General features: G+C 45.5%; 1 protein-coding gene across 2 annotated transcripts in view; it reads right to left on the bottom strand.

Annotated features, from left to right (window-relative positions):
- The window catches only part of LOC114586644 (transmembrane protein 132D-like), a 455,854-nt gene that overhangs the window by 426,883 nt on the left and 10,261 nt on the right, over positions 1–18,710 (bottom strand). The window lies entirely within an intron of this gene.

The raw sequence follows: 18,710 nt of genomic DNA, 5'->3' as shown, positions 1-18,710 counted from the left end.
TTTGGTTTATAAGATTTCAGACTCCACTTGTTTGCCAGTGTTGCTACATTTTAAATGGGAGAACTTGAATTAGTTGATAATAAATAATAATAAAATTATTATTGATGCGAATAGCAAAAAGATCGCTTTGGAAGAGGGATGTCAATTTCAGTTAAGTTTCTCCCAATAAGTGTGGGACACAGGTGGTGCTGTGGTCTAAACAACAGAGCCTAGGGCTTGCTGATCAGAAGGTCGGTGGTTCAAATCCCTGCAACGGGGTGAGCTCCCATTGCTCGGTCCCTGCTCCTGCCAACCTAGAATTGAAAGCGCATCAAAGTGCAAGTAGATAAACAGGTACCACTCTGGCGGGAAGGTAAACAATGTTTCTGTGTTCTGCTGTGGTTTGACCAAAAGTGGCTTAGTCATGCTAGCCACATGACCTGGAAGCTGTCTGTGGACAAATGCCAGCTCCCTCGGCCAGTAAAGCGAGATGAAAGCCGCAACCCCAGAGTCATCTGCGACTGGACTTAATGGTCAGGTGTCCCTTTACCTTTACCTTCTCCTAATAAACACATTTTTTGTATATGGTTTTATCCAAAATACATGTTTTTTGCAAGCAACATCCCCAAAGATAATGCAATTTGACATGTCATTTTCACAAATGCAGGTGTTTTTAGGGGGCAACGTGTCTAATATATGTATTTCTGTACATTACGCATGGTTGGAGAGGTACATCACAAGATTTGGAGAAGCACAGATTTTGTGGGAGAGCTGTGGTATGGTTTGCATATTGGTTTGAGAAGGGCAACTTTAGATAGGTTCACACTGAAATGCAATGGGGTGTATCAAGTGTGTCAGCCACAAATTATAATGGTCTGGCTATGTGTACATGCGTGTGTTGGCCATTGCTGCCACCCAGCATCTTTCATATGAGACAACTGTCTCACTTTGCCCAATGATAGGGCCGGCTCTGCACTTAGTTAAACTACCGAGTTCCCTCCACAGAATGCTCTACAGAAGGAGCCACATTTTTACAATGCAGTAGAAAGCCAAAGAAGAGGTCAATCCACAGCTATGATCAGAGGGTTCTTTTCCCATGTAAAATGTATACCAAAAAATTTAGCTCCACCTCTTTATGTGTGCTCTCCATGACATTTTCTTCGGTTTGCAAATATATCCAAAGACTCAAAGGATGGTAACCCATTTTCTAAGACATAGGATCAATGGAAGCTGCCTTAGACATCGATCCATGTAGTTCCATACTGTCTACACTAGGGGTGGGGGAACCTCTTCCAGCCCCAAAGTCTCTCTACCTGGCCCTCCTAACTCTTCTCGGGCCACCCCCCTCACCAGCCCTGCTTGGCCCCACCTTGAGCAGTTTTCCCTGGCTGCGAGATGTTCTTGAGATAGCACTTCATGCTTACCTGTGTGTAGAAAGTAGCGTAACATAAATCCATTGCTCCATCTACTTTTGCTTCTGATCCTGCCCACATGTGGCTCCTGTAAAGCTGCCCAGAAGAAAATGTGGTCCTCAGACTGAAAAAGGTCCCCTATCTTAGTGAAAAGCACTTCTCCAAGACTGAGCAGCTGATTTTCACTGATTTCCCATCCCTACCACAGATCACTGTGTTGTACCCTATTCTGTTCTGGGGGAGGATCCTCCATCCACCAGGTGCAACTTTTGAGGTGGGGCAAAGACACTGATTAAAAAGACACCCGAAATACCCCCGACTTGTGTGAATAAGCAGAAGTGCTTTCCACTAAGGCAAATCCGCTATTGGATACAATTCACAAGCTTTTGTGAACTAAACTCCACTAAAATGTAATTCTCAGTTGGCAGAAATATGGTTTCAGAAAAGGAGAAAAGAATTCTGAACAGTGGCATACAGTGTCAATGTAATGTCTGTGACAATCCAATTAGAATTCACGCAAGATAAGCACAGTGACCACTCGCACCCATAATAATTTGGTGATAATGCAATCATCTTCCCATTCCTTAGCAAATTAACACCAGAAGTGGGACAAGAAACCATTGTCCTCATTCAAGCCCAAATGAATAGCATCAAACTGCATTGTTAGTTCTAATCCAGCTATTTTGCAATTGGACAGCGACGTTTTCCGCAGCAAGTCTTTAGCCCAAGGAACAAATTCCATCTTGGCATTTCAATCAACGGAAGACACACGCTTTCGCAGAAGAAACAAATACAGAAAAGGCAGGTGGAGCTTTACAAATGTGCAGTAGTAGGAACAGAGAGGTATTGGGCAATAAATATAGCACATCCCTCATTTCAATGTGAAAGAAAGGATTATTATCATATTATCCCCTATTATCTTTATAATGTGCACTGAATAACATATACTGTCTTTGAACTGGGGAATAGGAAAACTCCCCCCCCCCCACCCCTGCTCAGACGTAATGCAATACAGATTGATCCCTGAAAAGGACATTGTGGAAAATCTAGTTATTCTGTTGCTGCAGAACCCAAGATCTCAGTGGGCCTGAAGTGACTCACCTCAAGCAGACTTCAATCCTGGGGCTGAGTGACCTACTGTAAGAATGATTTACTGATTTACTGATGGCAGCAGTGTCAACAACAAACTGGCTACAAATGGGGTCTTGAATGGCCAATCTGAAAGTCTTCTTAAGTGGTAGAATCATTACTTTGAAACCGCTTTTCTAATTAGGGATGATACGTGTGGGGGAGGAGAGGGTGAAAAGAAAAGGAGATCTACTAACTATGATTGCCCGTTTATTATTATTTATACAGCTAGCTGAGGCTCTCCAGCTTTTTCAGACAGGAGTCTTTTGCAGTCCTACCTAGAGATGCAAGGAATTAAACCTGAAACCTTCTGCGAGCAAAGATATGTTACCATGGCCTTTCCCTTTTGGAAGGGTCTCCATTCCATATGCAGGTCCTTTATGAGTGTAATGATCTTCTGTCTAGGACCATCAAGGTTGGCATGCCAACTGGGTAGGGCTTGCTGCGGACGTGTTGGCTGCCTTGTGTCAAGTCTCCCCCCCCCCCTTTGATAGTCCTTCCTTCATGGTGTAAAATAAAAGTGGAACGGTACAGATCTGATGTATGGGTGATTTTCTATGAATTTATAACAGAAGCGTCACGTATGTCATGTGTGAGTGTGTGAGTGTGTGTGAGTGTGTGTGTGTCAAGTTTGTACAAACTGAATGATTGGGGGGGGGGGTGTTTCCTGCAACACCAACCAAAGTCTTCACCCCCATGCAACCCTCAAACTACAACATTCTGCCATTGTTTCCTGGCCATTCCTGAATCTTTTTCCAGTTAACTCCCTCCTTCAGCCTAATCCTGCAAATACTCTTTGGCCTCCCCAATCTTCATTTGCTAGCTCCCTCCCCAACACTGTTAAGAGCTCGTCCTTTTCCAATCCTTAACCAAGCACTCAGTCACAACCAAGCCTGCAGATTTGAACTGCTGAAACAAATCCAGTGAAAATCCCCATGGTTTTATATATGGATATAAAATCTTTCTGTGTAAGAGTCAACACTAAGAGAAACAGGTGCTCAGCTTCTCCAAGAGTCAAGCAACCTGAGGTCTGGTACATCTCACATGAGCATCTACTCCAGGTGTGGCACTGCAGACACACAGCTTCCATGGTGGCTTCAATCACGTGGCTTGTACTCTCAATATTCCCTGCAAGATCAGGTATGGCTAAACATCATTTGTACATACTCAGTCTTCACTCATTCAGCCTAGAATGCTAAGCAAGCTCAATTGGCGTCAACTGGTATCTATATTTAATTGCATTGTGGCAAATTTCAAGTGGAAAGACATTGCAGGAGAACAGGGGTGTCAGCTCTCTTAGCCCATGTTGAAAGCCCTAAATCAGGGTGGAGAATTGCAGACCTGGAGACAGAATGTGGCTCTCCATGGCCCTCAAAAATCGCCCCAGCCACACCCCTTGCTGCCCCTGCTTTGAATCTCCTTGAGTGCTTTTGGCAGTCCAGAAGGTTTCATTGACCTCCAATAATGTCCCCTGATAGTGTGAATTGAGAATAGAGAGGGGTGTGTTCTGGAACTAGTCTAGTGCATGAAAGTAGGAACTTAGTTGCTCAACACATTTTTTTTGCCTTTGCCCCCCCCCCCACCGGCATGTGGCCCTCCAAAGGCTGCCCAGAATGGATATGTAGCCCACTAGCTGGAAAAGATTCCCCATTCATGCCTTGATTAATAGATAAATAGGTACCACTATGGCGGGAAGGTAAACAGCATTTCCATGCGCTGCTCTGGTTTCGCCAGAAGCGGCTTAGTCATGCTGGCCACATGACCCGGAAAAACTGTCTGCGGACAAACGCCGGCTCCCTCGGCCTGTAAAGTGAGATGAGTGCCGCAACCCCAGAGTCGTCCACAACTGGACTTAACTGTCAGGGGTCCCTTTACCTTTACTTTTACTTCCTCAATCTATTCCATCTCTACTCCCTGAACCTTTCGTTTCCAACTGGTCCAGCCTAATTCAGAATTGCTAAGGAAGTTGACAGGCCTGACCTCTCTCCCCTTCTCTTGCGCATTCTCCTGTCCTGTTGGCGACATGCAGACATATTTCTTTTAAAAGAAACAATGGATTTAGAAATAAATCTAATACTGCTCCTTCCACCACCAAGTGAATAATCTACTTGAATTCTATCAAGGGGGTAACACACAGGTATAATCAAGGAAGTGGGTCAGAACTCAAAATCGCTTTAGCAAACCATTTGCCACGCTACACTGAGGCCTTCTTCTACCTCTGTAATAACGTTTAAAAATGAGGGTGAGGAAAGAGACATGCACACACCGATCTCTCATCAATTGACGCCAGCAGAGCCAGGAGCATGATGCTTTGAGGTACATCAAGGCAGACATGAAATAAAGGGGAAATCGGAGCAGTCACCAACTGGCCTGTCACCAACCCCAGTGATTTGAAACAAGCACCCCTTCACAACAAAGCTTGAGCAGATATATTAAATGTAGTGGGACGTGAATGACACAAATCCATTTCCTCAGTGGCACTGATCTACCAATGGGGATGGCAGGCTTCAAAGCCAAGAGACAGGATTTTCAGAAATATCCAGGTTTTATGAGGTGTTTTCTTTTGTTTCGTTTTTTAATCAAGCTGCTCAAAAGTAACCGGCTTCAGCTCAATCAGCCTCCCTCAACCTGATGGCCTCCAAAAGTTTTTGGACTACACCTCCACCACCCAATGTGGTCAATTATCAGTGCTGATGCAGGTTGGAGGAAAGACCATAACAGCCCAGCCCAAGAGTCTGTTCAGCTGCCTCAGCTAATGTAGTTGGAGTCAGTCAGGGCCCTGCCCTCCTAGGCCAAGTGAGAAAAGGCCTGCAAGGCAGGCAGCAGCAGAGGAAGCCACTCGGGCACCTGGGGCGGTGCGCCCAGAGGCAGGGCGGGGGTGGGATGAGCCATCCATAGGGGAGGGGTGCACCGCGGGGCCTCCAGAGTCTGCCTGCCTCCTCCCACTCAGCCGCCCTACAGCTGAGGGGAGGCAGTGGGCAGACCATTTGGGCAGCTTGGAGCCTGCGCGCGCCCAAGCCACCGCATCTCTCCCAGGAGAGATGTGTGGCTCGGGCCCACTGCAGGCCCCACAGTGAGTGCCGCCTGGCATTTTGTCACCTCAGTGGTGACACCCGGGGCAGCCAGCATCCCCCTTCCTCCAGCCCTGAAGGCAGGGAGCAAGTCCCCCAGAACTCACAACCAACATGCCCTATAGTGACCAATGCTTTTAGGAGGCTCACTAGGAAGGCTCAAATGTGATACCCCTGTTGTGAATGACCCCCTGCGCCCACAGCAACTGGTCTTTGGAGGTAGATTGCCACTGAACACTTAGGTCAGGGATCAGCAAACTTTTTCAGCAGGGGGCCGGTCCACTGTCCCTCAGACCTTGTGGGGGGCTGGACTATATGGGGGGGGGGGGGAATGAACGAATTCCTATGCCCCACAAATAACCCAGAGATGCATTTAAAATAAAAACACACATTCTACTCATGTAAAAACACCAGGCAGGCCCCACAAATAACCCAGAGATGCATTTTAAATAAACGGAAACATTCTACTCATGTAAAAACACGCTGATTCCTGAACCATCCATGGGCCAGATTTAGAAGGCGATTGGGCAGGATCCGGCTCCGGGCCTTAGTTTGCCTACCCATGACTTAGGTTCTATATGGTTCATTATGGCTAGTAGCAGTTGAGAGTCCTATCTTCCCATGACCCCTAGTGAACTCATGATTCAGGTGAGATTCAGATCCAAGACTTCTGGCTCAAAGCCTTCACAAGATGAAGAGAAAACAACACAGAGATGGAAATAAAGGGCCTGTAAAATCACCCGCACTTGACCTTGCAGCAGAATGTTCCAAGAGAGCACTCAAAGAAATAATTAAAAGCAGATTCGTTATTGTAGGTTGAGACGGATAGAAAAAGGAGAACAAAAAGAAGATTAAAATGCCAATAGGAGAGAGGGGGAAAGAAAAAGAGAGAAGAAAATAAATATGTTTCCTTCCAGAGTCATTATCACACCATTACAGTGATTTACTGGTCCTCAAATGCAAGGAACAATGAAAAGGGAAGAAAAGGCAGCAGTTGACTCCTGGTATTATTCTTCTTAAGCTATGGTAACAGGGGAAATTTAGCTTGGCTTTTTCTCAAGCAGCAGGAGGCCACGACAGCAGGATCTTAAAAGCTATCTGAGGACAAGTTGAGGAAGAAAAGAAAGAAAATACAATAACAGCATCAACCGGATGTTTAGGCAACAAAAACTGCAGGCAGAAACCTTATTTAGCAACTCATCCATTAAACAAATGAAGCAGTTAAAAATATATATACAAATTAAACACACACCAGAATTTCAGCCTCATGGTACACACACACAAACACTTTCCCCTCCCCTGATATTTATTAGAGCAAAAAACATACCTTCAAATGCATCAGGGATGAAGCTAGTCGTGTTAAATTCTTAAGAATAATCTTTTGGAGAATATTCTCTATTGAGAATATTAGAGAATTTTCATTTAAAATGGGAGAATCTTCATTTTAATGCATTGAAAATGATATATAATTAGTTATATATAATTAGTTAATATAGTTGATAAACAAAACTATATGCATACATATAAAAAGAATCCATTAACATTAAATTTATTATGATAATATATTTCAGTATGTCAGTCTCTGGTAAATAGCACCTTGTACCATTGAATGGCACTGCAGAAACCAGTTACTGGCACTAAATAAAAATGTCAACTGTTTAAATCAAGACCACCTCACATGCTATTACACATAATTGTATAGGCCTAGGTACTTTAAGTGTATAAAGCATTAAAGCTACTTTCTGTAAAAAAATAAATCACACTGTATGGCCAAGGGTATAGAATTGCTAAGATTAAGGTCACACCAAAATAGAAAAAAGGCTATTACATATAGTTGAAATACATACAAATTCAAATGTTCATCAAATTAAATGAATAGCATTTTTAAAACTAAAATAAAAATGTTTTCTGTGGCTCACATTTCAGAACTGCCAATGGTGAATGACACAATGCCCAGTAATGTAACTGGATCAAAAAAAATCATTATTCATTACTTACACTGGCAATATCACAGCATGACTTATTATTTACTAGATTTTTTAAATGTAGGTTGTAAAACTGGTTCTTACATTAGTATTTACAGTTTGTGGAGAATATTCTCCTGGGAATTTTCTAGCAGAGAATATTCTCGAGAATATTCTCATTCCCAAGAATATTCTCCGGAGAATATTCTTCACCTCACATCACTCGATGAAGCAGAGATGCCCAGCTTAACCCCTGCTGCAATACAGCCAGTGTTCTGATTCGCCAGTCACAGCATAAGCTGACCTATCACAGGTGGGGAGGTATGTTGCCTGGACCAAGTCACCCTGTTTGCTACTCTTGTTCTACTTGTTCCCAATATTCCAATAAACCCATTTGAGCTGAATCTCAGCATTGGGTCATGCCTGAACCCACCTACACTTCAGCACCCATCACATATAACTGAGGGGCTGTACCTTTTAAAGTCAGGCCAAATTTTCCCCCAGAAAAATTTATTAGGGAGCTGTCTTATCCCAAGTAAGGCCACATGTCCAGCTCAGTACAGTGGTACCTCTGGTTACGAACTTAATTCATTCCGAGGTCCGTTCTTAACCTGAAACCTTTCTTAACCTGAGGTACCACTTTAGCTAATGGGGCCTCCCACTGCTGCCGTGCCAGCACCGCACGATTTCTGTTCTAATCCTGAAGTAAAGTTCTTAACCCGAGGTACTATTTCTGGGTTAGACGAGTCTGTAACCTGAAGTGTCTGTAACCTGAAGCGCCTGTAACCCGAGGTACCACTGTATTGTCTACACCAGGGATGTCCAACAGGTCGATCACGATTTACTGGTCGATCACAGGGTGTTCCTGGTTGATCCTGGTCGATCACGTGATCCTGGTCAATTCTCCCCCCCCCCCCAAAAAAAAGAAGCTCAACCACTGTGGCTGTTCCTCTCCCAAAAAACCTCATCAACTTTGGTCAATCCAATGGGTAGATGACTGCCAGTGTTTTTATAGTGGGAGTAGATCTCAGTCTCTTGAGAGTTGGACATCCCTGGTCTACACTGATGGCCAGTGGCTCTCTGGGATTCAAGATGGGGTACATTCCCAGCCCTACCTGGAGATGCCAGGGGTTAAACCTGGGACTTTTTTCAAAAAAACAACAACCACATAATTATTTTTCATTTTAAAAAAACAGTATGGAAATTGTTTCCAAAGCTGCTTCTAAATAGGTACAGGTAGGTAGCCGTGTTGCTCTGCCGTAGTCGAAACAAATTAACAAAATTCCTTCCAGTAGCACCTTAGAGACCAACTAAGTGTGTTATTGGTATGAGCTTTCGTGTGCATGCACACTTCTTCAGATACAGCAAACCTTTTTAGAACTAAAATATCCGCCTGATGAAGTTAAACAACAGATCAACAGAGCCAGACGGATACCCAGAGAGAAGTTGCCTCAAGACAGACCCAAAAAAGAAAACAACGGAACACCACTAGTAAATCTCATACAGCTCCAGGTTAAAACAGTTCAACAAATCATCAGAGATCTACAACCTCTCCTAGACAATGACAGTTCTCTTTCTCAAGCTCTGGGAGGAAGACATTTCATTGCCTACAGATAGCCACCCAATCTTAAACAGCTCCTCACCCACAATAATACAACAACCAGACTTAACATGGACACTGGTACCAGAGCCTGCAATAAACCCAGATGCCAACTTTGCTGCCACATACACCCGGACAACACCATTACTGGCCCCAACAACATCAGACATACCAGTATCTGAAGAAGTGTGCGTGCACACGAAAGCTCACACCAATAACAAATTTAGTTGGTCTCTAACCTAACAGTTCGAAAGCACGTCAAAGTGCAAGTAGATAAATAGGTACCACTCCGTGCGCTGCTCTGGTTCACCAGAAGCGGCTTAGTCATGCTGGCCATGTGACCTGGAAGCTGTATGCCGGCTCCCTCGGCCAATAAAGCGAGATGAGCGCCGCAACCCCAGAGTCGGCCATGACTGGACCTAATGGTCAGGGGTCCCTTTACCTTAAGGTGCTACTGGAAGGAATTTTTTAATTTTGTTTCTAAACAGGTAAATTAACATATCCAGGACACTGAGGAAGATGCAAAGTGTCAGCCTGGCAGCCAACCCTGGCCCTGTCTATACATTTCAAGCAGTGTCATGCCATTTTAAACAGTTATTGCTTCCCCCACAGAACCCTGGGAACTGCACTGCATTAACGGGGGTTGAGCTTCCGTGGGAAGAAGAATTGACTGTTAAATCAATCTGAGAATTTGCCTTCCAACATTCAGGCAAAGAAAAGTGGGGCAGGGGGGCTGGAGGAGGAAGGCAGAGGCACCTTGAGCTGTGGGGTGTGTGGGTGGGTGTTTAGTGGCTGTGGCAGGGGAAGCCAGCAGTGGGGAGCAGCAGCAACATCCGTTGTCCACCACACAGCCCAGCCTTGCCTCACCCAGTGCCCCCTTCCTATTTCCCATGAAGCAGAGTGGGAAGGGAAGAGCAGCAATTGGGTGGGAGGGGCCATGGGGCACCAGAGAACTATAAATGGTTGCAGAGGTGTTAATTCCTGCCAGCGCAGAGGGATGAGGGACTTTCGATGATAAAGACAGAATCTGTGATTACTGAAGCATGATAGCAATTGTCCTGGCAAAATAGTGAGAATTGGGGGGCATGTGAGAATTGCAGCTCTGCGAAAACAACAGGGATCTTTAAAAAAACAACAACCACTTTTCAGCACTACGGTTCCCAGACTTCTTTGGGGAAGCCATGGTTGCTATTGTGGTATCGTGGTCTTTTAGGTAAAGATAAATAACGCCTGGACGGTTTAGTCCTGTTTTCAGGGATGTGGGTGGCGCTGTGGTCTAACCATTGAGCTTCTTGGGCTTGCCAATCGGAAGGTTGGCAGTTCAAAACCCCATGACGGGGTGAGCTCCCGTTGCTCAGTCCCAGCTCCTGCCAACCTAGCAGTTCAAAGCACACCAGTGCAAGTAGATAAATAGGTACCGCTCCGGCAGGAAGGTAAACGGTGTTGCCGTGCGCTCTGGTTTCTGTCACAGTGTCCCTTTGTGCCAAAAGTGGTTTAGTCATGCTGGCCACCTGACCTGGAAACCTGTCTGTGGACAAATGCCAGCTCCCTTGGCCTGAAAGTGAGATGAGTGCCGCAACCCCATAGTCACCTTTGACTGGACTTAACCATCCAGGGGTCCTTTTCATCACGGTATTTTAGATGCACAGTGCAGATATGGCAAAAGTTAGGTGCGGGAAAGCGTGTTCTCCTTCATGGAGAGCACGTGTTGCGGTGGGGGCCGCCAGGACACTCCAAAGTTGGGGGGTGGGCTAATTGATCGTTGGCCACTGCTGCGATTGGGGCTTCCCTTGTTGTTGGGAAGCAGTTAATGTTGCCATTTATTGATTGACAGCCAGAAATAGTAAAACTCCTTGCACGAGGCTAGGGCTTCCTCTTTTCGCACGTGCATCGGATTGCCCGTCCCTCCCTCCCTAGAATAGGGTTGTTTGCTTTGACCTTGCTATGCCTGTCATGGGGTCATCTGCTTTGGAGCGGGGGCCCGGTAGGAATTTTGTCCATCTGGCTGATTGGCTGGGGCCATTTGGTTTTTTGCCTACTGCGTAGTAAATCGTCACAACTTGTAAGGTTCGCGGTTAGGCGTTGGTTTATGGTTTGGTTGGTTGAGGGGCATGGATTGGCTGTGCCTGCCCCTCTAATGCTGCTGCTGCAAGGGATTCCGTTAAAGGAATTGGGAGCTAACTATTGCTTGTCCACTCTGTCAAGGGGGCTCGGGCCATAGCAATGAGCTCCTGGTTGCATTTGGGGTGAGGGCAGGTTCCCTGCTCCGCGTAACCCCCAAGTGTATTCCCCCATTCTGACTTTCGCATCGTGCGGAATGTCAGTCTGTCCCCCACGGTGGGGGTAGATAGTCACAACCAATGCCTATGCAACCACTCACAAATTTGTATTTTAATAAAGTTGTGGCCAAAATTATGCCAAAAATCTTAAACAAAAATTTCTGTGTGATGTGTGAGTTATTGGGGTGGACCTGGGGACCTCGACACGCAATGTGAACTGGAGTTGTCAGCTTAGCCTTTTCACAGTTCAGGCAGGGAAACAACAAGTTCAGCCCTGTCCCAACCCAGCTGAAAGCTTGCTCTAGATTTTGCCCTCCAACCCTAGAGGAATATCAGAGAGCCCCACATGCCCTTTCTAACATGTCCAGCCTGGAGACATTAGTGAAATTGTTGGTCTCCTCACAACCTCTACAGCTCCGGAAGGTCTGTGTTTTACACACACACGCACACACACACACACACACACACACACATATATGCATGAAAGCCTGAGGTGTTTGTGGATAATGGCAGCCTGCCAAAAGACCAAACTGTCTCATGTAAAAAGGTTGGCTGCATTATTAATAAAGACATTAAATTCCAGCAGGGCTTCTTTTAATGGTACAGCCACATGTATTCCTCAAAAGGAGGAGGGAGGCAAAATAAAGACATCTTTAAGGATCTCGCTTTAGTTCAGCCTCTTCATTTCTTTCCTATTTGTTTAGATGATCTATCAAAGGCTGTTGGCTGGCTGGATTATTTTTAGCCAGACTGTCTCAGTCTGTGACATCTTTATTTTAAATATTGTTATTCTTGTCCTAGGCTACGTAAGGAAACCTGGCCAAAGCGGAGATGGTATCGCAGGGCTGGCTGCGGCTGATGATTAATTTCTGGAAAGAAACAGCCATCCCAGGAAACTCCATCCTTTGTCCCTGCTTTCAAATCACAGATGTGTGCACAGACAAGCTGTGGTCCGGGAGTAGAGACATTCTGCACATGCCTCAGGGCAGTAATTTCATTTCTGATATTTGATTATTCCTTCCGTTTTAAAACAAAGGGTTGAATCCAACTAAGTTTTGCTCAAAGTAGACCCACTGAAATTGATAGGCCCAAGGCTGCATACTGAGAGCACTATGTTCAGCTTTCTGGATAATTTCCACGTTTTATGTGATCTTTCGCACAATGTAAAAGACACTCCTGAAAAAAACTAGTAAGACCCTAGCGCTCATTTCTATGTTGTTCACTTCCAGAAAAACCCTGTTAACCCGGAAAATCATGAGAGTTTTGGAATGTAATTACAATGATGCTTGTTCAGATGTCTTAATTCCTTAAAAGGAATGTTAGATTCCAGGATAAAAGTGATAGCATTATAATCAGGAAAACTAATCTCAATGCACTCTATGTTAAGCATGGGCATAATAGTTTGGGTTAAGTTTCAAAGATGTGGGGGTGAAAAGGAAGGTAAAACTCCCTGGCAAGTGGGAACACTCACAACTGCAACCAGGGATAGAGGAAACATTGGGTTCACTTTACATTTAAAGGCAAACCTATCGAAACCACCAAAACAATACACAAACTGAAACATAGGACTCACTTATCCAGCTGCAAATAAAATGGGTTTTAAGTGCATTGTAAAGTGCAATATGGGACGCTGGTGGCGCTGTGGGTGAAACCACAGAGCTTAGGACTTGCCAGAAGGTCAGTGGTTCGAATCCCCGCGACGGGGTGAGCTCCCGTTGCTCGGTCCCTGCTCCTGCCAACCTAGCAGTTCAAAAGCACAACAAAGTGCAAGTAGATAAATAGGTACTACTCTGGCAGGAAGGTAAACGGCATTTCCGTGTGCTGATCTGGTTCGCCAGAAGCGGCTTAGTCATGCTGGCCACATGACCCAGAAGCTGTACGCCAGCTCCCTCGGCCGATAAAGCGAGATGAGCACCACAACCCCAGAGTTGGTCACGACTGGACCTAATGGTCAGGGGTCCCTTTACCTTTAAAGTGCAATATACAAATGTGACACTAGGTGGTGATGGCGAGTTATGGCAAATTCAATATATTTTTCAATTTATTTATTTTTTTAAAAAAGCATTTTCACGGCATGTTTAATATGTGTGTAGATTGTACCCTGGTCAACCTTTGAAATTACCACTTCTCTGAATTTTGCAATGTAGTTCTCCAGCCAAACAATGTTTACAGAAATGCATAAAATAGGGCAGTGGTGGCCAAACTTGGCCCTCCAGCTGTTTTGGGACTACAACTCCCATCATCCTTGACCACTGGTCCTGTTAGCTAGGGATGATGGGAGTTGTAGTCCCAAAAGAGCTGGAGGGCCTAGTTTGGCCATGCCTGGACTAAGAGAAAGGGTGCTTTTTAAAAAATGTGTAAGTGAAAACCACATACAAAAATGTGTTATTAAAAAAATGCAAGCTGAAATGGAAATATGGAGAACTGAATTTGAGACTGGAAAAATGAGATACTGGAGATGACAGATTCACTTGTCCCTAACTATCACCCAGAGTTCTTCCAGGTGGCTACCAGATATCCTCAATCCCAAGCCCCTGGTAATAAGGTTACATTATGTACCATCATTCTGACAGATGTAGGAATCTTGGATAAGTATCCTCAGAATGGTGTGTGTGGTTCTCCCCCTCCTCATTTAGTCTCTGCAACAAGCCTGTGAGGTAGGTTAGGGCTAAGAGGCAGTGACTGGCCCAAGTTCATCCAACAAGCTTCAGGGTCAAGTAGAGATTTGAACCCTGGTCTCCCAGGTCCTAGTCCAATACTCTAACCACTATACCGCACTGGCTCTCTTAGCTACAGTATAACCTGTGTCCATTTTTTCATTCATTCTTTCAAATGGAAAAAAAGGTTAAAAAGCCATTTCCAGCTCTCTCTTTTTTAACCTCTACTTATGATAATTAACACTACTTACGTACTGCAAAACGATCTTTAAAACCCACTTGGTTTTCTCAATTGCCATTAATAATGCAGAAAGCTATATTACACAGCAGGATAAAAACCCAAGTAATTTAACATAGCACTTTATTAAAAAAAAAAGCACAACAGCAATGCAGTTCTGGTGCTTCAATCAATCAGCAGCCTTGCCGACATTTCCTGGGACACAGTGACAGACAGCTGCCACTCTCGGTTTCCAGGGTAGAGTCAGACTGATGATAGATGAAGAATACAGTGTGGGCATGTATTTATCTCTCTGTGTGTTTGCTTATGTATATAACCAACCCTCATACAAATATAGGGGTGGATGGGGTGTTAGGGGAGGGGTAGTACTGTAGTACCTCTGGTGGCGGACACATGGTACTCCTTCTGGGGGAGTATGTTCATCTTTGGTCCCACCACGCACTCACCTCTCACCTGTGGCTCCGAAAAGCATGCAACAGCAGCCACACCCCAGGAAATGGCTTTGACTGGCCAGCTAAACCAGGTGAGGGTAGCCGGTGGGTCTCAAACCCTCAGTGAGCTAGGGACTCTGCCTGCATGCAAAGACAGGGTCTGGTGGGTTGAGCAAACAAGACCAATAGCGAGTACAACAGTGAAGAAAGTGGTTTCAGCATATCTTCAGGAGATGAAAAGGCTAAGGAGTCAATCCAGAGGGGAGTTTCTAAGATGGTTCGATGGCGCCTTGTACACCTCCTTCTGGCAACTCCTGCCACCAAGCTGGTGCCAAACGTATTGCTCTGCTTTCCTTTGGACCACATCAGCAAGGCTGAGAGGAGGGTCCTGTTTTCTGGACAGCCCAGGACCTCCATCCACGCTGCCCAGGCTTGCACCCCAGGAAGGTCACTTCATTGTTGTTAATGCAGCAGTTTGACTTAACCCACAGAGGCGCACTCCATTGTCTCTCGAGATAGACAGACAAACACACACACATACACAAACCCATGCACACGCACTAAGATTATCTTTGGATTCTCTCTCAATACCCTATTTTTTTCCCTTTTACTTTCTTTTATAATGCAGCTTTTATTAATACATTAAAGAACAATGCTAGCTGGTGTCAAGAAGGCTGCCACCGCCGAGAAACTAATAAAAAGAAAAGGCAGAGGAATACAAGAGCAATGCAGGGGGAAAATATTAGAAACCAAATTGCATTAAGGATTGGAGCTGACAAATAAAATGGTACGCCGGCAGAACATCTCTCGTTTTAATCTGAATTTATTATTTGGGCCGTGCTCTGCTCTTTGAAGAAACTCTCAGCAGGAAGCGTCTGCTGTAGAGGAAGGGAAGTGGAAGCCTCTCCCCTGGGCCAGAGGTGGGTGCTACTCATTACTCCAGTCGCCTGCCAGCCTGTGGTGGATAGTGCCTGTTGGAACTGGAGCAGCAGAAGGCAGGGAGGCCCAGAATCAGTGATAGGCAGAGCCAGACCCTCCACCTTCCTCCCTGTGGAGTTCCCTAAGGGCAACACTGAGACCAAGGAAGTGGAAGCTGAAATGCAGTCCCACCCTCTGGACTGGTGGTCAGTAGGAAGACAGGTAGGTTGGGCCTGGCTGAGGGCAGACTGGGATTGGTGGGGCAGTGCCCCTTTCTCCCTAACTGACCAACCTCCACCAATGCCATCCTGCACCAACTGCTTATCCCAGAGGCAGAAGAGGTGTGTGAATATAAAGTGCCTACTGGGGGAAAGGGAATTGGCAGCGAATTCAACAGTGATGAGGCATGGCATATGGCAGCCTTTGCAAACTGGTGCCCTCTAGCTGACTGGAAGGACAGATCCTGAAGCTGAGGCTCCAATACTGTGGCCACATCATGAGAAGAGAAGACTCCCTGGAAAAGACCCTGATGTTGGGAAAGATGGAGGGCACAAGTAATGATAATAATAATTTATTATTTATACCCCGCCCATCTGGCTGGGTTTCCCCAGCCACTCTGGGTGGCTTCCAACAAAACACTAAAATACAGTAATCTATTAAACATTAAAAGCTTCCCTAAACAGGACTGCCTTCAGATGTCTTCTAAAATTTTGGTAGTTATTTTTCCCTTTGACATCGGGTGGGAGGGCGTTCCACAGGGCGGGCGCCAGGTGGTGAATGGCAGGAACGGGGCCCTTAGGCACTCACACAGGGGAGTTCTCCTGGGCGGCAGCAGCAGTCCTTATGAGGCCTGTCTGGCCCCACCCTGGGCCAGGTGGTGAGTGGCAGGAGCGGGGCCCTTAGGCACTCACGCAGGGAGAAGGGGATGACAGAGGACGAGATGGTTGGACAGTGTTCTCAAAGCTATGAACATGAGTTTGTCCAAGCTGCGGGAGGCAGTGGAAGACAGGAGTGCCTGGCGTGCTCTGGTCCATGGGGTCACAAAGAGTCAGACATGACTAAATGACTAAACAACAAGCTGACTGCTGGACTCCCAGTCAAGAAGGGCCAAGAGTCAGAGATAATGGGAACTGTTGTCCAATGACATTGAGACAATACTAGATTCTGGAAGGCTGCTTTAGAGCCTTGGTCCTTCACCCTTCATTACTTTGTCAAAGTGAACTAGCTGGCAACGGACCCTCCCATTTGGTTGCAGGGAAAGGCTGGACCAGGTGCTTAATGGATTCAGGAAGGAATCTGAGAGCTCAGGAGTGTTAACTAAAGCAAAACCTGATGGCTTACGGGAGAGCTTGATAATACCTCTCTGGCCAAGGGAAGAACCTGGGAGAATCTGTTGGATTTTCAGACCCAAAATAATTAACTGAAGAAGCAGCAGAGCAGCAAAATACCGGCTTGTTGCAACCCTAGCAGTTAGGATACACCTCTTGACCAAATGGGTGTGATAAATTAGACACAGAATATATCTTTCAGTGGTACAGCATATCCCTATTGCATGCAGGAGGTCGCTGGTTCAATTCCTGGCATCTCCAGATAGGGCCTGGATTTTTTAAATTTAAAAATGCTTTAAATTTTGAAGAGCAGCTGCCAATCAGAGTAGACCAGGGGTGGGAACCTTTCTCAGGCTGAGGGCCGCATGCCCTTCTGGGCAACCTTCAAAGGGCCACATGCCAATAGTGGGTGGGGTCTGGGGCAAAAGTGGTCTGGGCCCCAGGTCAAAAAGTTGCCTTTGTACAGTAGACTGGTTTCCACATGGCCCTTTCTGTCCTCCACCCAGAGAAGCAAGAGGCATCATCAGACTGCAAGGACACATCCCAAATGAACAGTTGTGGGGTGTGAAACACGGGGAGTATGTGAGGGCTGGAGAGAGAGAAACCTGGAATGGCTACATTCAGCCCCCTGACTAATGGCTCTGCACCCCTGGAATAGACTGTACCACTACGCTATAGACCAAGTATGGGAAACCTCCAGATGCTGCTGCACCACAATTCCCATCAGCCCCGGAAAGCATGAACGATGGCCTGGGGTGATGGGAGATGTAGTTCAGCAGCTTCTGGAGGGTTGAAGATTCCTCACACCTGCTGCACAACTACAGAGTGATTTGGTATAAGGCAGCTTTTCTCAGTACCTTGAAAAAGTGATAGCTAGAATGGAAACCTATGGGGTTTCAGTATAGATCATTTTTACCCACAGCTCCTTTCCTTCCAGCCTAAAATTCATTTTTATTTTTATTTCTTTGCCATACATGTCTTATCACTCTCCTAAGGGAGAGGCAATTTTAGCAGGCGCTGTTTGTCAGGCAAGGGGGAGAAAACCTACTTCTGCAATGTTTCTGTCTTCTATGCAGTTTTTTAAAGAGGAAACAAGGTAAAGGAGGTTCATTTTTCAATCTGTAGTTTCTTGGGTTTCTCTCCTCTCCCTTCACAACACACACACACACACACACACACACACACACACACACACACTTTGGAAAGGAAAAACAGGACTGTGGCCATGGTGCAATACAGGGGTAGACATATAAGCATGTGTGACAATTTTGAAATTTTGAATAAGCTGCAAGTGAGTGAGAGGCAGTGAGGTGTAGTGGTTATTGTGTTGGACTATAAACCTGCAAGACCAGGGTTCACATCCGCACAGGTGACATTAGGCCAGTCACCGTCTCACAGCCTGACCTACCTCAGAAGGTCATTGTGAGGATAAAGTAGATGGGGAGAGACCCATACTCCTTAGAGGAAATATACTGATATAAATGCAATTGATAATACATCCATTCCATCTCAACCATGTGTATTTTAAAATATGTATTTTATGCACCAAATATGTGCAAACGCACACATGCATTTCTAAGTGTAGTTTATCCTAAAGCATGTACTGCATTTGCATACTTTACTTTAGCAGAGAATTATATTGCAAAATTCAGAGAAGTGCTAAAGCTAAAAGCTAATAATATTCTGATTTGTGCATTAGTCTGAG

This window comes from Podarcis muralis, chromosome 16 (genome assembly GCF_964188315.1).
Source record: "Podarcis muralis chromosome 16, rPodMur119.hap1.1, whole genome shotgun sequence".
NCBI classification, from domain to species: Eukaryota; Metazoa; Chordata; class Lepidosauria; order Squamata; family Lacertidae; genus Podarcis; species Podarcis muralis.
This window is presented reverse-complemented; position numbering and strand designations above follow the sequence as displayed.